Genomic DNA, 7,840 nt, shown 5'->3' with positions numbered 1-7,840 from the left:
AAGCCAATTGAGATCGTTGTCTGGGTTGAGTTTCTTGACCTTCTAGACCCCTATCATCACTATCTAGGCTTTATTGCTTTTTCTTTAGGGAAAGTGCTCAGATAACATCTGCAAACAGACATAAACCTTGGGTGGCATCCAGAATTACTCATAGAGCTCGATGTCACTAGGAAATTGAAAGAAAGAGTCGTAATCTGGAATTTTGGAGGTGAAATCCTTATCAATTAGCCAATGTCTACAAGAACCTTCCCAACAACTATTTTAAATGTCTCGTGCAAGGCCACTTCATCACAGATTGTCCTACGTGGGGACTATTAAATAAGAAACAAGAAACTAAAAATGAATCTCCCTCAACTCAAACAATAGTGGATGATCAAGGCTTCCAAAAAGTTCAATTAGGCCTCCAACAAAAAATTAAATGCCTCAAAGATCAAGAATGGGAATCGATATGTAGCCCTCTTGATCAATATTGAGGACACCCCAACTAGTTCTAGGAAGGAATGCAAACTACCCACCTCAATAGTGAATGAGAAGAGGCCGAGGAAGAGGAATTTGTAAGTGGTATGCAACTTTTTTAGGACCTGAATGGATGAAGTTGGCTATGAAAAGGATATTAATGATTACGATCTCAATAAGCCACTTGACAAGGATGTAGAGTACTTAGAAGCCATGGATGTGGGCTAGATGCAAAAACTACTCCCCAATATCATTTAGAGGGAAAGAAAAATATTGATCTTTGGGTGTACAATTCCTTTTATCCCAATGATCCTAGCACTGGGCTAAATCCACCTTTCAATTCCACTTCTTCATTGCTTACATTTGTTGAGGATGGTGAAAAATGTCTACTAGGTTATTACAAACAATTAGATGGAAATATTCATATGCATCAATATCATTAATCAATGTTATATAGCACTCATCAATCTTTGTTACAATCCCAAGGTTCTTTAAAAGTATTGCAAAAATCCCTACAAGATCAACAAATCAAAGTGTAAAGATAAGGGACAAGACATGGCAATGGGCACGCAAAGAAATTCAACATTGGAGGAGAAGAATGCTTCATTAAAATTGCTTTTGAAGAAAATGGAGAAGGATAAGAACATTTCATAAGCAAATTTGCAAAGGTGCAAGCAAACTCCAATGGGTTATAAGGAAAGAAAACATCGATTACTTCTAATGCTATCACTATCCTTGAATGGTGGAGCACGAAAAAGACATGTGCAAGCATTAAGGTTCATCATTTTTTATCCAAGGACAATCTGAATCTACTTTATTCCCTAAAAATATCTATTTTTTGTTAGGAGCTTTTTCGATGATAGTGGAGGCCAAGGTGAGAGCTTGCAAATGGAGCTTCTAAAGGCATTCTTAAAACGCAAGCATTTGATTGCAATTTTGAGAGACCCTTGATATTGAGCCTTCTAGCTTGCTTCTTGAATGAGGTTCTTATAGATGTTCCTAATATTTTATCTGTAGAAGAAGTTCAAATAGCATGTGACAAAGCCGGGATTAGTCAATAAGGCTATGAGGCCATATACGGTATGATAGCAACGACTGCATTGGCTTATAGCAAAATAAAGTACATGATTTTGCCGTCCATTTCGATCGAGAGCTATAAGACGAGCATGAAATATATCCATTATTGATTTAATATGATTTTTTTTAATCACATGAAAAATGGAAGTGGAGGGAGCTAAAGCTCGAAAGATTTCTTATGACTATGATAACTTCAATAATATTTTTGTTGACCTAGTTAAGTTGCAATGTGCCACGGCTCATTTCTACAAGGTGCAATGCTCGAAAGGTATTGACTTATCCTAATCCAACATTATGGATTCAATATAATATACTTATTTCTCCTAAGTTTGTACCAACTATGATTGCTAGGTTTTGTTTCAACCTTGAATTTTGTTATCAAGCTTGACAAATGCCAATCGTAAAGGGACACAAGCTAGAGAGGGTGGGCCTTACATTGATGAATTGCACCGTGGCCTATGCAAAAAATAGCATGCTTGTCCACCATTTAGTGTGTGCAATCAAACAAGGAAATTTGGTGTCTACCAACAACAGTAGCAAAAATGCCCAAGGAGACCCATAAATTCTTTCTTGGATCTTTCAACACACTCCATATCTGAATATAATTTCCAAGAAAATAAGTGGGGAGAAGCTCTACATGGAAGGAGTCAGAGAACTCAAGCTGAAGTGTATATTCAATTGTGACACAAGCATCATCATCGTTGCCTTGTCCATTTTGCATGAAAACAAATAATTTTCTTGAGGCCATAAATAACGTTGTGTGGAAGGGAGGATCATAGGCTTGCAATAGAAAGGCACCAGCAAAAGGTCACATCTTGATGAGAATTGGAAAGCCTTATTTTCAATTAACATTGAGAATGCCCATTTTTGCACTTAGGATTTCCTCATGCATATATTTGACAAGTTATTGAAGTTTCATATCAATTATGTATACACAATGAAGCCTCCCTCCAGACATGAAGCAACTATTGAGAAAGTTGAGGATTTATTAAATTCATTAGGTGTACATGAAGGCAAGGTAAAGATTAAAAAGGACCAGAAAACATCAAGCCTAACTCATGATGTAGCACAGAAAATATCAATGAGTGGAATGAAGGCAAAAATATTTCTAAGCAACATGACTAACAAGTCATCAAAGTTAAAGTGGGAGCTATGGAAAGATTTATGCAAATACAATGCAGATTTGGAAAGATACCCTAGTCTAAAGAATGCCCTGGCATTCTTTTGATAAGCTAGTGTGTGTAATGCTAAAACCATCAACAGAATGTTCTACTTAAGTTGACTTTCATACAATGGTCAATGATTTTACAAAGCTGGTTGTCAATGCATGGGGAGAACCCACTACATGGTACACCTTCAACTCTACTACTTGCATGTTCTTTAATATTTGGATACATTGATGCTCCATGCTTTTGTAGCACATATCATATGCTCATGGATCATGTTTTTTGGATAAATATGGGTCTTTGGAAATGTGGAACACCCGAGGTATGAAAAAGTCTCATTACTTGGCTCATGATGCATATTTCAACGCCACTTATCATGGAGGTGGTCATGTCAAGGAAAGCTATCTTGTAGAAATACTCGATTGATTCTATAGATACACCTTTGATCGCTCCATCACATTGAAGAATGTTCAGGCATGTAGCATATGGCGCATCGCAAGATGAAGGGAAGGGTCAAAATGGGTACATATATAAAACCACGTGTAAACTCCCTTTAAACCCTAATACTTAGTTTCATATAAATAGAGCTCTTTTAGTTCATTTCCTACTTCATACTTCTATTATTGTCTTCTCTTTTTCTCTTCTACTCCACCTCATGGCCTACACCAAGAAAATTGTGTAACAACATCCACTACCAAGCCAAGGCCAAGGACAAGTTTTCAATTCTCCACCATGGCAAGGCAAAGAGATCCCCAATTTCACCTAACGGGATGACTCTAATACTTGTCATCTTTGTGTCCTTCCCCCTCTTTCCCCCCCCCCCCCCCCCTCACCCATCCATCTAAAGGCTTGAAGACTTGCCTCAATCGGCCTTAGAGTCTTTGAAAAGAGCTCATGAGCAAGAAGATTATTCCAAAGAGGAAGAAGCGAGGATGTGGAAGCTCACGACAATGAGACAGAGAACAATGAGGGTGACTCCTCTATATATGAGGAAGGTGGAAATAATGATGATGAGGGTAACATTGATTACAACATCAAGAATCCCCAGGACAAGATAGATGGCCAGAGGCTACCGGAGATGCAACCAAGGAATGCTCAACAGGATGCACGCCCCAAGCTAAAAACAAAGTGAGCCAAACAACTTCCTCCTTCTCCTTTGTACCCTTTCTCCCCGCTTTAGAACCAAGCCCTACCGAACAACCCCCACCGGAGCCCAAACCCCTACCCAACAAGCACAAGGATAGAAACCATGGTGAGGCCCAACAAGACGAGTCCTAGGGCAAAGGCTAAAACTGAGAAAAGAACTATCACCTAGCAACTCTTAGGGAGATCCACAAGTACCAGAAGAGCACGAATCTACTAATCAGAAAAGTTTCCTTCACACACTTAGTGGAGAACATCCTTCACTCTTATTGCAGTGGAGGCTATCTACAAAACTATAAAAGTGTACCTTGTTGCCCTTTTTGAGGACGTATATCTTTGTGCAATTCATGTCAAGCAGATGACCACCATGCAGAGAGACACAGTTAGCTCGACAGATAAGAGGGAAGAGAGATTAGAGATGCGAAGGGTCTACACTTTTTGTAACACACTGCAATGCAATGTACTTTGTGAACTTCGACATGTAATGAAAAACCTTTGCTTTTTTTGGTGTCTCGAATGTCTCATATTGTATTTATGCATGATAGTGTAATGATTAAATTTGCAACGCCAATTGAGAACTCAACAATTAAGTAGAATGAAAAATCGATTATCAAGCCAACAATCTTGTTAACCTTTTTACTTTGTTGAATGATAAGTTAGCATGCATCATACAAGCGACGAAGTACAAGAAAATTTTTAAAAATTTATCCGTTAAAAATTTGTGGTTCGATAGGCCAATCAACTTAGTTTTGGTCCAAAATGATTAAAAAATGCCATCAAAAATTTGATTTGAGCTGTCCAAAAAGCCCTAAATGCTATGGCGTGTGAATGGACAAGACGGTAGTCAAAAATTGATGTAAGGTGTTCAAAAAGCCCTGGACACTATGGCACCATGAGCAGGATGGCAATTATTTTGGATCAAAACTAAGCCAATTGGCTTGTCAAACGATAAATTTTTTATCGATAAAATTTTAATTGTATTTTTATGCATTTGTGGTACTCTGAAAATATGCACACTGATATCACATAACGTTGGTTCGTAAAATCCTTCAATACTATTTACAGTTGAACCCTAAAAAAAGAAAATATGATTGAGAGATAGATTGCAATATAAAAATATATTTGTATTATACTACAAAGTACAAAGGGCTTTTCCTTAACATGACTATGCTTAATCCTAGAGCTCAATACAAGTTTCAAGCCATCTTTAGGTGCTTGACTTTCTAATGGACCTACTTCTGTCTCTTCTTGGCCTATGGCATAACAACCCTACCTTGATGCTCTCTTGCATGGCGGTCTGGCTAGCTCCTATGGCTTTGCCAATCTCCATGGCAACCAACTCCTTCTTAACAAGAATGATCTTGTGCACATTTGAGGTAATGGTGGTTGCACATAGCACTTTTGATAGGGCCTTCATGATGATAGAGAGTTGAGCCCATCCATCTAGGGTGAAGGTGGCATGGACAATGGTTATGTCACCAATGGGGATCTTGCCAATGTAGTGCCATATGGAGGTATCCTTCCTGAATACTCCCTAATCCTTCTCACGACTTACAAAATCATCGATGTTGAGCACAACCTACATTGACATGAAATTAGCTCAAAATACTATACATAGTAAAATAAAGTATCTAGATAGATTATTGATGCACTTACTTTTTGCTTAGAATTAGCAGCAATCTCCGAGGTTTTAATCAAGTCCACACTTGACTTGGACTCGTCGATTGAGGGGGCTTGCTATGGCACCTATCCTACCACCAAGCTAGCATGCACTACCTCAAACACTTGGGTGCCAACTATGCCATGCTCCGCTATGAGTGTGGCATCTATGTCTTCTAGCTTCGGGTTGTTGTACTCCATAAGCAGATCATCAGACACGAGGGGCAAGTCATTAGGAATTGCCAACATCGGCAATGCCTCATCCTCCCTCACTCCAAAAAATTTCTCCACATCATGGAAAAACACAATTTCTTTGTCATCGATGAAGACTTCGCTCATGTTATCCATGCAATAGTTTGCATCAATGGTAGAGATGACAGCTTCCTACTCACTTGAGCCACCTCCCAAGGTGTTATCCACAACAATTATAGCTCTATCAACCATAAGGTCTAGAGCTTTTTCCTCTTCTACAACCTTTGCTTCCTCTCTAGCATTGTCTATTGGTGAAGGCTTTGAATCAGGGACATCCTTCAGTAAGCCTCCCACATGCTCTCCAGTATCCACTATGACTGCAAGTAGATCCCCACCTTCATTGAGTAACAAAATGAAAGTACCATTCCATGAGAGGTAGTCATTCAATGCCATGCTGATCAAAGTTGTATTCCCTAGCTTGTCGAGGAGTGAGGTGCTTGAAGTAGGCGGGGGTGAGATTTGCACAAAAATGACCTAGTCATTTTCGAAATGCCTCCCTGCCTTTGATATACTTCAAGGGATTGCATGGCACCCATTTCTCATCAGAATCCTGGAACCCGATGGTAGATTCTCGTAAGTATGTATTCATGTACTTGATAGGGCATTGTAGGCTTCGACCATGCCACAATACCATATCATAGTACTTGATATCGGGACAAAAGATCTTGTAAAGATGTGATCCCCAACGAATTTCGTGCCGTCCTGAAGGAATTGTATGAAGCTATTAAGAGTGTGATCCATCGTGAAAGAAGGGGTGAAGGAGGCAAGTCCAAGGGTGCTTGGGAGAGAAGAAGTGGTTAGAGAGTTGGAAAATGAAAATGAGACCAAGTGACTTGTTTTTATACGCCATAGACTTAGAGTTTTAGTTTTTTAAACCACCATTAAATTCTATTAATACAATTTTGAAAAGTTTAAAGTTTAAAAAAATAAAATCACCATTAAATTCTATTAATACAATTTTGAAAAGTTTAAAAAAATAAAATCACCAAACAATCTAAAATATGGAATGTTAGAGAATCTAAAATATGTATAAAGCATTAAAAAATAAAATCCCATTGTGTATTCATCACTAATTTTTTATACATCATTTTATACATAGATTTTGACATGTTATAAGGCACTCGGTAGCATATAATTCTTCTCCATTATTTTGCCCATCTAAAAGAAAAAAATCAATTAAGATTCAAACTATTATGTCCCAACCAAAACAAAAAATTTCCTATATTAAATAATCTCACATTTCTTCCAACACCTTTCTACCACCAACACAGAAGATGAAGCTCTTCGTATATGAACACTTCCCATTGAGACTAGATGCTCCTGCAAATTTAGGAAACTCCAACAATCACTCATTGTGATTGACAGGATCATTCCACCATGCATATGAATTCGAATATCAAATGCTTGTCCCATGTCTTCAATGGACTCCAAGGGAATCCATTAGCTTACTTTCTTCATCCAACTTCGGTAATAGAAGCGCATGTACAATGATGAACATGTAATCAAGTAATGAAATGTAACACTAGAAACCATCACTCTACATGAAAAGATGTCACCTTTGTGCACCCCATCCACCTCATTTTATCCTACTTCAAAATTGAAATTTAAAAATTCCCTTGTTATATTCTTACAAATGAACATGAAGGAACGTTGATGTGCATTAGTACTTTTCAATATATATGTAAAAATATGAATCGGTACAAACCATGAAAGGAATACTGATCTTGAAGCTCCCTCGAGTCTCAACGAGCTATGAATGTCATGTACGATCTTCATTTTTAATGTCTAAAGCATCCACTCATCCGAAATAGGCCATTCCAAAGAATTGAGAGATAGATAATGAAGTAATTAAAGAGAACCGTATGAATCAATTGATATAGGCACTCTGCCCTTTCATTGACTTTGTAGTACACCGCAACGACGAGCTCGATGAGGCCCTATTGCTAAAGGTTGCATGTAGACCCATGAATCCTTCTTGAACAATGTTCCTTCCTATTTGCCATGTTCATCCTTTGTATTGTGTACATAGATAGTAAATATGAAATCATGGGATCACATTTGCTAACATATAGATGACATTGGAATGG

The sequence above is a fragment of the Lygodium microphyllum genome, chromosome 15, assembly GCF_053477565.2.
Source record: "Lygodium microphyllum isolate KBCC chromosome 15, Lygodium_microphyllum_v1.1.10, whole genome shotgun sequence".
NCBI lineage: Eukaryota > Viridiplantae > Streptophyta > Polypodiopsida > Schizaeales > Lygodiaceae > Lygodium > Lygodium microphyllum.
Note: the sequence above shows the minus strand (reverse complement) of the source record.